This window comes from Trichoplusia ni, chromosome 13, assembly GCF_003590095.1.
Source record: "Trichoplusia ni isolate ovarian cell line Hi5 chromosome 13, tn1, whole genome shotgun sequence".
NCBI classification, from domain to species: domain Eukaryota; kingdom Metazoa; phylum Arthropoda; class Insecta; order Lepidoptera; family Noctuidae; genus Trichoplusia; species Trichoplusia ni.
Window position 1 is genome coordinate 6,438,433 of NC_039490.1, and position 13,298 is coordinate 6,451,730.

Sequence of the window (13,298 nt, forward strand, 5' to 3'; positions counted from 1 at the left end):
AATACGTTGTCTTTATTCGAGTGGCCTTGCACAGTTTCTTGTAGCGATAATATTTGCGCTGTCATTCGAAGACATTGTTAGTTGTTTAATTTAACTACATTTTTACTTGTGGATGAAATGTTGTGGTTAAAATTGTCTGTCTACATTAATGTAATAAATCGACAGATCTTTTTATTTGCTAAACCATAATTATCAGTCAGTAAAGGCTGGATAGATCGTTATTCTGGGGTAATAAAGGATAAAATAGGATACGGGCAGAAAAAATCGCTTAAGCCAAATAACAAAAAAATTGCGAGTAGAAAAGTTCAAACCTTATACATTACTAGCTGTTCCCCGCGACTTCGTCCCCGTGGGTAGAAGATATAAGTTATGATTTATACCTGCCCTGATTTTTTACATTTTCCATTGTATCTTCGCTCCTATTAGTCGCAGCGTGATGGTTTATAGCCTAAAGCCCTCCTTTGATGAATGGTCTATTCAACACAAAAATATTTTTTCAATTTGGACCAGTCTTTCCTGAGATTAGCGCGTTCAAACAAACAAACTCTTCAGCTTTATTTATTAGTATAGATATAGATATTCAGTATGAGTGCCTTACTTACATTTTACTGAAAATAATCGTACTCGCACTATGTTGAAACAAAAATCAAATTATTACCTTCCCTCTGTCCGCGACAGTACCCAAAGGCCTAGTGATGCGTTCACGCTAGATCGATTTAACCGGGAAGGGTACAAGAATCACTTGGAATACTAAAAAATACGTTAGTCCCGCGCAAGTGCAACCCTAGCATAATGTCCCCGCATTAGAGCTCCGTGGTTTTCAAACTATATGGTCATTTCCTTACAGATAAATGAGATATTTCGTTCCGTTTGGTACGTGTGGTCTATTTTGTATGGCTTAAGGCAATTTGTGGGGTAATAGAGTGTGGTCGTGTTACGTGGTGCCTTTGTCCTGAGGCGGGTGATCTTGGCTCGAAATAAGAAATCTATAGTGATGTGTAGTCTTATTTTCAGTGGCGGCATGGTGATCATTATGATGACAATTACTTAATGTAATCTTGAGTAAAATAGTTGAGAGTGTGTTACGTGTAGGGGTTAATTCATATTTTAAAACTATATAGTTACAAGTGGATTCAGAGATAGATAAATTGGATACGTTGTAAACTTGCATCACTGTTTTTTTAAACGTCTTTTCCTCTGATATTTTTGATGTTTGTGAGATCCTTGGGTTTGGTTTCACAACAGCTGATCAATTCACAAGTGACATGCTTAAAGGAAGAGGCTCAAGACAAGCGTCCTACGCGAGTATCGCTATCGAATCCACAGCTTGTCGCGCTGATTGGATTTGCTAAGGTGAATTCAACCACTCTTCAAAGGCTCCACTCCAACCACTCGTCACTCACAAACAATCTGTCACTAATTGTCTTTTAAAAATTCATATGCGTCTTACAAAGTAAATATCACTGGTTAAATACGTTGAAGGGGTAAACATCATGAGAAAAGTAGTACACCCAAGCTTTTATCAAGAACAGTCTTTGTTACGTCAAAGACTTCTTGGCGGTTTAGAAACTTTGACAAAAGGTACATCAACCGTAGGAAAAAAGAGCTCTTGTGAAGAAAAGCTAAGAAAACGGGCAGGTACCTTGTTGGTAACAATTTCAAAGCAATAATTTTACCTTCAAGTGCCTATATTCGCTAAGGTCTTTGCCTGCAAACTGGACAGTGATTCGTGTTATTATATACGGTAAAGCAGCCATACCAGGCAATAATGTGGATCGCGGTCGCCGAGCGTGGCGAGGTTGACAGGTGCCAATCTTGGACGTGCGCACGCGCAGCGTCGGCACTCACGGCCTGAATTTGTGCAAGGATGTTGAGAGTTTTCTAAATGTTAAAAGGCTAGTTTCTGAAGTTATTTTATCGAAGTATACTTATAATATTGTATAGTATAAGTTAAATAGTAGTTCATTAATACCAGTAAATAGCAAAGTTAAATTTGTGCATTTTCTCAATATACCTAATTGTTTTGTGAACCCATTGAGTTTCGAAGATAAACACAGAAATATTTATTTATTTTTACAGCATGGAAGACGTAATAACTATATGTGTGGATGCTTGCTAAAAGTTTTCTATAACTGAACTAGCTTCGTAATCTATCCTTGGTTATTTTTATTTATATGGGAAGAGACCTTTGATAAGCATTTATTTTATGAACTTAACTAATATTCGATTGCTTAATAAATGGTTCAATTATCCTGAGCATAGGTTTTGACTGCTTTGCCGAACGTAGTTTGGTTTTATGTCAGGTATTTTGCAAACTAGACAAATGATCATTCCTATTGAGTTCGTAAAGAATCAATTATTTGATTTACATAAGGTATGAATTGTTTGAAAATTAAATTCTTATTCAAATGCTGGTCGTAAAAAGACAATGAGCGATTAATAAATAATAGTCTATGCCTACCTTATTAACATCCTGCCATATATTATCACCAAGGTCACAAATGCTTTGATGAATCATTCTTTAAAACTATTTTTATTTTGTGCGAATATCCGAGTGGTTACCATAATAAAACCCATTTTGCGTGACATGTCGTGGGTTCGATTCTAGCGTTGTGCAATGCATGATTCCTCGATGCTTTCCAACTTAACTCATGTAGCTTGAATGTTTGCGAAACCTCCACGACATAAGGATAGGATTAAATTCCTTACTGGAAAGTTAAATTCATTGAGTACTTTACAAAAGACAGAAAAGATGTTCATATTTAACTGATTTTAAGCTGATAGAAATCCTCAACATGGTTTTCGGATCTCACTACTTTTTTTGGTAAGTCGACTCAAAAACAATCAAATGATTATAGCATTCGTGCATTCAAACCCCAACACTGTACTATGAAATTATCGTCTCGATACACCAAAAACAAATCATTACTGACACACTTAAAGAAAAAATGCGACGAACTGTAACTAATTGTATTTTCAGCTGCATCAACACTAGAAAAAACTAGGTTTTGTGTTTTTCAATAATCTAAATTAAAATATCTCCAAGGGCATTTATATTCCTAGGCCAATATAAAAGACAGGTGACATTTCTCTAAGACAAACCTGATCGCTTCAATATACACGGTGATTTTTTAGTCGTCTTACAAAAGTAGCCCAGTTCATGTATCCGACGTAAAATACCCCTAGGCGCGATTATTATTTTTTTATCATCAACTAAGATAATAGGTATGAAGAAAAATTAATCAAGAGAAATCTGCCGCCGTACGCGCCCCTCACCATTGTTACAAGGCTCGGACCGCGCTCGCAACAGAGCTCTGTTTCTAAAAAACTACGAATTGCATCATAATATTCAATAAAAATTGCATTTTTTTTAATCTCATAAATACCTATTTTTTTATCATGAACGTCTTCTAGTCATTGGATACATGAACTGGACAGCTTTTGTAAGACGACTCAAAAATCACGGTGTACTCGTATGTATATTAAAATGTCAACTCAAAGCCACGTTAGTTGTCAAAAAGGAATAACGATCTACAATTATTTTATTTTTCATATTTTAAATGTATCTCAGTTATCCAGCAAATCAGAGCATCAATTCTGTTATTTATAATGGCCGATGAGTGAATGAAAAAATTGGCTAAAATGACACTTTTCCTATACTCTTAAGAATTTTTCCAACGCAATAATTGGAAATTCAGAGGGTCAATACAATGAATTTACAATTATTTTGTTGGCAAAATGCTTAAGAGAATAGGAAAAGTGTCATTTTAGCCAATTTAATCATTCATCGGCCATTAGCATAAGGCAAATAGCAGAATCGGGGAACTGGCATTTACAATTTTATAATAATATGGTGTTCCGATAATCTAAATTTAGTAAACTTCACAAGGTTCTATCCTACAGTTAATACTAATACAGGAATTTGGTTTAAAAATTGTCATCAGTTTCTTGTCAATAAAGTTTTATTATTTTATCATAGTTATCACCAAGGTCATTGAGATTCGTGCCGTGTGCGCCGGCCCCAGCAAATCAGTTCACGCGTCACAGTCGCCTGCGCAGTGATTGCGGGAGGATGAGCCCTATTACAGGACCCCTCGGACACACACACCCTGTATATGACCCGAGGCAGGTTAGGTCCAGAAGTTCAATAAAAGTGGATGGACTAACCTAAAAGAAAGGTTCATTGAATCATCATCATCATCTCAGCCTATAGCTATAGCCCATGGCTGGACATAGGCCTCTCTATATGTTCTCCAGCGCGACCGGTTCATTGCCACCTGCATCCAACAAGACCCAGTAAACTGTTGCATCATTCAAATTAACAGACTATTTATGTTAATTATAATTTTTTTCAGTTTTTTATTAAGTGTACATATCAAATGTTTTAATCACAGCTGTAAATAAAAAAATAATATTATACAGAATATTTAAATAAAGTTGTTATAAATACCATATTTATTAACACGATATCCAAATCCAATCGCTTCGTCCATATGGCTCAAAAGAAAAATAGGTCCTATCCATATTTATGACGAGATTTAAAAATACTTAGCTATGAAGCAATAAATCTAACTTATAAAACTTGATAATCCTCTTAAACCGTGAAATAGGTCATAGAACATGTAAAGTTTTTAATATCTTATCGTTTGAAAAGCGTAGTAGTAGTGATAAAAAATTGCGTGGGCGCATAATGCGAAAATCTTTTTGTAAACACGAAACGATAGACAGACGGTCGCCATTCAATGATTAGGTATACAGCGTAATATACACACTATGCGAATTAGTATTGTATTTACATTGTGTATTACATCTTTACGCCCAAACGGTTAAACCGATTTTGATGAAATTTGGTATGAAGATAGCTGACACTTTGGTATAATATATAGGGTGCTTTTATCTGGAGCTAAAGGAGAATTATATCTTTGCTGCTATTACCTATTTTCAGAAGGAGAAGCCGTAAGCAATAGCTAGTGATTTGTAATATGTAGTTGCTTAGCTCAACAGTTCCAACTTATTTTTGAAGGAAAGTCATGTCATCTAACATTAAACATACAATACATTAAAGACTTGTTGTGTGGGATTCGGTGGCAAGGTATGCGCTTGCGCATTCTATTACAAGAACACGTCGATAAATACCAGAAAACACAAATACTGTCTTATATATTATATGTAAGCTTACCAATCAATTAAGTGAGTATGTGTATTTCTGTTGCTAATAAAATCCAAATTAAATTATTAAAACATACACATCCCACCACGCAGTTGAGGGAGCGTGACCGCGCTATACACGACATAGAGCGATATCTCTTTTCCACAGCTGTAATAATATAACTAAAAGTTGGTGGCTTTTATGGAAGGAGGTTAAATCTTTTTGGATACCGATTCCCGTTTGGGCGAGGAAGCGGCTATAACGGGTAGTATCAGACTCTTACTAACTAAACTTAAAGCGCCGTGCTACGTCATCCGCGTTTTGTTGTTGGTACATGGCCATGATCTGCAACTTTTCAAGCACCGACCACGAGCTTCGATCAGCATATGCTGTCAGCAGATCGCTTTCTCTTGTAGAGGGGAGGCCGACGTGTAAAGAGTGTCGGAATGGTTGCCTCTTGCTGGGACCACCCGGAGCACCGGTGGCAGCCCACTTTTTTTCGGCCCCCTTGGGAGGGGACGGATAGTGTCAGACTCTTACTGACTAAACCTAAGCCAGGTGACTTCAGCCTCGTTTTGTTGCCGACACGTGGAAAGGCATTGCTACACGTGCCACCGATAGTAGCCCCCTGCACTTTATCCCAAGTTCTGATGTTGTTTACAAGTGGTACTTCTGACTTCATCCGTACATTATAACCGTATCTTATTGCCGTAATGTTATTGCTGTTCAACGAACGCTTCCTTTCGATGTATTAAAAGTGTTTTTTAATAAATCTGACGATGTATATTGAAGTTCAAAAGGCAGTGGTTAGGAACCATCGGCCGTTGGTCGTTTCGCGTTTAGCGGCGGTTTTGTAGGAATTATGTGATTGTGTGAAAGGATGCGTGTGATGAGATACTTGTGAAAGTTGAGGTAAAGGGCAAGTTGGAATCAGTGCAAATGTTTTATTAAATTCTAAAGAATCTTAATGTTATTTTCTAGAAATTACTGATATGATCATGACACTTGATCAATTTTATTGACGCTATAGTAACTAATAATAAAATATACTAATTGAGGTCAACCAACATTTGGTTATATTATAAAAATGCAAGGTGTCAAACTTCTTGATTTGTGAATTACTTTATTTTCCACTTTTTAAATATTTAACTTACAATTGATTAATTTCTTCATGTAACTCGACCTTCCTAAATTCTATCGTGTTAGCCGACGTAGCCTGCCTATAAACAGCGACACACGAAGACAAAACAAGAAATTTTAATATACAAAATAATTCAATCACTCCAAACAACGGATGGAACAATGGTAGTTAAATTATGAGCTATTACGTCATCAGCCATCACTGTCATCCACAAATTATCGTCTCATGGTGAATAGTACACAAATGCGATGGTTTGATGGAATCGTGACAGCTAAATTGGATGAAACAATGGTCTCGACTGCTATAGGCTAAGTATTATTGTGTAATTAGATATTATATACTTGTAAATGTTAAATTAGAATGTTGTTGTTTAACTTTTGGAATAGTTTAGGGTTTCGAAACCAAATAGTAAACAAGGAATCTTATTACTGAGCGTCCGCCGTTTGTCCGTTTGTTTGTCCGTCCGTCATATCATGTCCTATCCGAATATCTTCAAAGTTCTTCTTCCAATTTGGGTTGTGCGGAAGGGAGAATCAGACTTCACATGTCTTAACCCACCCATGTTCCTTCCTTTGCAATTCGTGTACTGGGGCTACGGTAACCTCCACGGGTAACCCTTTTAGACAATCCCGCTGCTCGGGCAGGTATCCAAAGAGCTTGCTGTCTGCTCGAGGCAAGCCGTCATTTGCTTGGTCCTGATTGGGGGTAAGCTGCCAGTCACTCACCTCCCACAGGCCCGCGCTATTTAATATAACTGCACTACTAGCTTGTTCAAAAGCGCTATGGCTGGTCGGTCTGCTGACCTGGGCCTTAGTTCTTACAGTTTAATTTCATATTGGCTTAGATACATCGACCTCAAATATTTGTTTGTTTGGCCGTGTTGTTGCGCCGTTTCTTTTCTCACAGCAAACGCACTTAGGAAGCGGTGAAGGGTGGGCGAAACTGGGTGCTGTAAAATGTAATCTGACCTTCAAAAGTGCTACTTAGCAGCCTAATTTGAATAAATGACGAAACCTCCATAGTATATTAAACAAAATCTCGATTTAGAAAGAAAAGTAACTTCTTAAGAATCTTTGTGTGATCCGTTTGAATACAAGATGAATGAAACCGAATTGTATGTAGCTGTCCCAGTGAACGAATGGCGGGACGCATTGTTCAGCACGAACATAAACAAGTGCACTCCTCGAGCCGAAGGGTCACGGGACTAGGAATACTATGGAGACTTCCTTGTCAAGATCATTGTTAAATTGATGAAGGATTTTGGGAAAACCTTAGCTCAGATTTTGGATACTGTAGCCTGAGAAATTATTTTGTTTTTGTGTTGGGTGACGTTGGTATATTTTTATGTTTCTTTTTTTTTGTTTTATTCCTTTCCTTTGTGTGTTTAAGCAGGATTATAACTTAAAACCTATAAGTAATGTGATTTGATTTAAATATTAACGAATTTATCATTATAGCACCATTACAAAACGTTCTAATAGTGCAGAGCTGTGCGAATAATGACTAAACCTTAGAGAAAATAATAATTATTTCAAATTACATAGAAATTTCTCTTTATTTATCTGGTTATGTATTTTCGTTTAAGTAGTAATAAATAACGAAGTAGTAAGTAAACTAACGTTAAAGTTTACGTAAACGAAGATCAAATATCAATATTTAATATAAAATATAATATTTTAGTATTGCTAAATGATTCACTCCTGTTAGGTTAGATAAAGTCATGTGATTGATTGACAGCTCTCTAAATATGTCCATCAAATGGTTGCGGAATAGATAACGAGTTGTTTAAAATAATATGATTTAATTTATAATTAAATGAAGTGCTAGATATGACAGAAGATATACGTTCGTATAAGTTTAAAGTAAAGTATGCTGGAAATAATTTAGGACGATGATGACTAGATACCGTAATAGGCGAATGGTCACTTTGCAAAACTTCAATGCGCATCGTGTGGCAGGTTCGATTCAGGCCCCCAATTCTGCTATTTACAATGGCCGATGAATGAAATTTGACTAAAAATGACAATTTTTGTATTCTTTTAAGAATTTTTCTACCTAATAATTGGAAATTCGGTACGAGACGATAAACTCAAGGTCAACACAATTAACTTCCAGTAATTGTATTGTTAAAATGCTTAATAGAATAGGAATAATTTCAAATTTAATCCAACTGAAATTCATTCATCGGCCGTTGTAAATAGCAGAATCGGGGCCCTGGCGTAGGACAAAAATTTGAATGATCTACGAATATTTGTTCTGAGTCTGGGTGTTTTTGTAACCCCACGCGACCGAAAAGATCAAATTATCCCTAATGTTAGAGTAGACTTTTTTAAGCAAAGAGAAAAAATATTAAATCTGTTAAATCTTATTTCTACCAGCAAGCTATATGTCAAAATTAATGAGAAGTATTCATATATTTTGTAAAATAAGTTATTGAAAAATTCGTCCTAATCTACCTCACAAATATTTATAACCAACCGACTCCATACCATTCCCTAGCCCCAGATTTAGAAGCCCTCACAAATTTCGAGCTTAGAAATCCAAGAAAGGAGAAGATTGGACAAAGATTCGGACAAAGACCCACACGTGTGTCCACACGTGGGCATACAGGTCAGTGACCTGGGGATAAACAATATGGACTCATTAAAAAGGATTCAATGAAGTCTTAAATCGGGTTTGTTTTGTTTAACACAGCTGTACGGGATGTTGGTCAGGTTTGGTTTTCGAGGGTTGGTGGGTTGGAGGGAGCAACCCTCTTTGAGGAAGTTTGTGTCTCACAGTGTGAACCGGACGAATTGTACATTGTTCCTCCTGTGAGTAAAATAAATAAGACTATTATTTTATGTAATTTGTAAAATGGTACAAAAGTCGAGTCTGTGAAATTTATGATCTGAATTATTTCACAGTAGATACCTGTATAAGTACCTATGTTTGTTGAATACTATGGAGTAGAATATATAAATATTGCACACCACATTATGTATAAGTACCTACAGGATTCGATAAAGATAACATCAATAATCGCGGTCTCATAGATAAGAGCGATCTTTAACAGACAACCTTTAGTCTGAAATTAAATGTATTTAAGGTAAGTTTTCAGTATCAATAGATTTGGTAACACGCCATTGATTAGACAGTAAGTGAGAGAGTACGGGAGACTCCAAACAGGTGCAAAAAAAAAAATAGTGATATTAAAAGTAGGTGGCAGTCTTTAGATACAAGACCTCTTTTACATAACTATTTTTTTTTCTTAGACAATTTTCTAAGTTTTGTTCTATTAACTATCACAGTTATATATTTATCTGTAATATCTTGTTGCAGTTAACAGTCAGGTAAAAAGATCACGGTAGTATAATTGACAGTTTCCGGTTCTAAGTAATGCAATGATGGCATTGCGCAAGTTTTTAATGGATTTAGAAGTGCGCAAGCGCAATAGAAGAAATGTTTGTAGTTAAACTTAAATTATAGTTCGTCATAGCGCAGCGGTTAGATAATTTGTCAGATCTTGTTTATTTTGTTGTAAGTAAAAGAATTACGAAAATGGTGATAGCGTTGGTGTTAATGATTTTGGTAATAAACAAGTTTAAGTTAAGATTTCACCTTTTTATAAATTCAATGCGTACCTATTAAGATGAAATGCTTGTTAATTAAACACTTTTGTAAATTATTATTTAAGAATGAGTGTTATTTAATAGAAATCGTCATCGTAGTCATGTACCATGTCTCGTCAGTAGTACCTACTTAGGTCGTAGATGACGTCGTAAGACATGCTACTAGTTCAGAATTATATGATCACATCTAAAAATCTCTATTTAATTAATGATCTAAATTAAATAAAAATCAAACCTTAATTTATGAATACAAACAGTATAAAAGGTGTACAAAATACGGCGTATTTTATTAAAGAACAAATAAATCATCTATTATTTGTCACTAGCGCCCCACTGTAGGGCAAAGGCAACTCTTTCAACCTTCCATTAATCCATGTTTATGGCAAATCGAGCTCATCCCGCCATTTTCTTTTCGGCCAACTTAAGATATAACTTAGTAAAAAGTATTGCCAACGTCAAAAAGCCTTTTGTGTCATTACCAACAGTATAAAAAAAGGCATTCTATACCATCAAAGAAAAATAATGTTTGTGTTTATTTCCCTAATTCGATTACTCCTAATACCATCCTTATTAAACACTAAACAATTTATACAGCTACTTAAATCTTGGAACCACGTCCTCATAAAACAGTCCTTCAGACGATGAGGGTCACCGGGGTCTCGAGACCTCGTTAGAAGGTCAAGGACGGTCTAACAAGGATGCGGGCTATGAATATTACATGGCGTCTCGTTCAGATTTAAACAATCGTTCTTATGACGCGCAACGATACGTTAGGCCTTATTATTATGTTGGGGAATATGTTGAACGGTTTTAGTTGAATATTTAAATAAATAATATCACATACATTGTTCTGAACCCAAAGTAAGTTGCTAAAGCACTTGTGTTATGGAATTCAGATACAACGAAGGTACCACAAACACCCAGACCCGAGACAATGTAGAAATGTGAATTTTTGCATTGACCCGACGGGGGATCGAAACCGGGACCTCAGAGCTAGCGGCACCTTGAAACCGGTGCGTACGCCACTCGACCACGGAGGTCGTCAAATAGTTGTTTTGAAAGTGATTAAAGGAGTCGGTCTTTTTGAGAATATGTTTACGTTTTTAGGTTAGTATTACTTTCTAGGTTGAATAGATGAAGATTGCTTTCGACTAGCCTGTTGTTCTAGTGGTTAGGGACGCTGACTGCTTTGCTGGAGGTCTTTTGTTCGATTCGTAAATAGGACAAATGTTTGTGTGATGTGCATGATCATTTATTCTGTACCTGGATGTATATAAATATGTGTATCAGTTGTCTAGTACTCATAATACAAGTTTTGCTTAGTTTGAGCCGAGATGCTGTTGTGTGAAAGTTGTCAAATATTATATTAATGGATACTTTTAAATAAGAAATGAGAATCTCTTTAGAATCACCGAAATTTTGACTTCACAAATAGTTTGTAGTTTTATAATGCAGGCATCTTAAAAAGCTTATTTACAGTGCAAGAGAAAAATCTTTAAATCAAATTTTACTTTCAAATCTTTAAATCTTCAAATTTAAATTTCAAAAGCTCACAAAACTACCATCACCAATATTGATCAGCACCATCAGATGTATTACAAACCCCAGCAGGGTAAATTCTCTTTTATGTGTTATTTCTGTGAAAGTCTTTTTAATCGACATAAAAAAGTAGGAGGTTTTTAATTCGTCTCCATTTTTCATTCACAATTCCCTCTTATAAAACTTTCCACCATCAAAAACAATATTAAACACTACAGTTTCCACAATTCATACTCACAAAATCATTTTCATCACCATACTCCCTCTTTCCCACGTCACGTCACTCTGAAACCAGTCCCTCTACGACCCATAGGTACCACTCCATACCCTTACATATGTATATCACATCTTAAATTCTCTCACGATTGCTCTACGATTTGAAACACGTTTGTAGATGGGTCATACCAAAAGAGGGCCGCCCTCAGGCCGTTGCTCCTTAGACCCTCTTTTATTTTTAGTGTCAGCCCTTAGATGCTCCTTTTGAAATAAAAAAGGACCAAGATGTAAGATGTTAGGCTAATGTATTCTGTAGAAACGTGACGGTCTCGTCCTTCGGAATAGATGAGTACCTTAATAATTTTTTGACCTCAATTATATGTTTTTTGATGTTATTCGTAGGGAAAGTATATGTATTAAGTGTCCTTTGTCATAAGATGGCATAAAACCAAGAAGGTTTATCAAAAGAAATAAGCATTAAGTGAAACTTTATTGTTGGAAAAACTTTACACAGAATAAATATTGAATAGTTTGACCGGTAGATTGCCATCCTATAGATTTTTGTCTAAGAGTCGTTCATTACTTTGGCTTGGTGAAATTGACTATCCAACAACGATTTAACGCTTTCAATTAAACCAAAACACATCCTTAGCTCCACATTTTGCGAACGTACATTCACACAGCTAATTCATGAACTACAATTATTACTTATAAAAACATAAGTATAAATTGTCCTGCATCAAAAAAGCCGTGTACGTGGTCAATATCAGTTTGCAAGACAGATAGGTATCTTTAAAAAACACAATAGTTTTAATAGAGTTTATAATATTATGTCGTGCCTCGCTAGCATCATTAAGAGAACATTATGCTGTTGGGTGTTACCACTAAAAATGATTTAAGTGTTCACATAATTTCATTTATCCTAATTGACTAAAGTAGATTAGGGTTTTTTGTTGAGCTTTAAAATTGTGAGTTGTTTATGTCCCAAAGGGTGTACAGTTTTTGTAAAAGCAATTGAAATGTTACAATTTTTCTTAGTTTCCTGTATGCAGCCATATGTAACATTTTACTTTTAAGTTTAATTTATGAACACTATTTTTATTTGAATTATTATAAAAAAGACAAAGAAATTTTCCTTGTTAGTAATATTTTCGTTTTAAAAATGTTTGAATCAATTTTCAATCGGTAACTCGCTAATTTCATAGTTTATGATTAAGTAATTTCTGAATCTTACATGTGGTGCCTTTTATAACACTTAATCTTTGTTTTCGCTGGGATATAAAGTCTGGAGAAATGGTTAATGATGGCGCCAGCTGCGTATTCCTCTTTAAACGTTAATAGTTTTGCACCTCAAGCATGTTATATTACATTTTATAGCAACTTTCATGAGATGATTACAAAAGATGCAACGTGACTTAGAACAACAACTGGAGTCATCAAAACAAATACGCCTAAGTAGTACCAATTTAAGTAGAAAATAAACTGATCAACAAATACAACCTCACAGTTAATTGTCAACGAGAAACCACCGAAAACGCCTGCAAATCTCCTCCCCATCTCCCCTCTCATGGTCATTCCCTCAAACGACATGCAAAAACACATGAATTACGGTAAAGTTCATAAAATATTGAACTCGACTCGA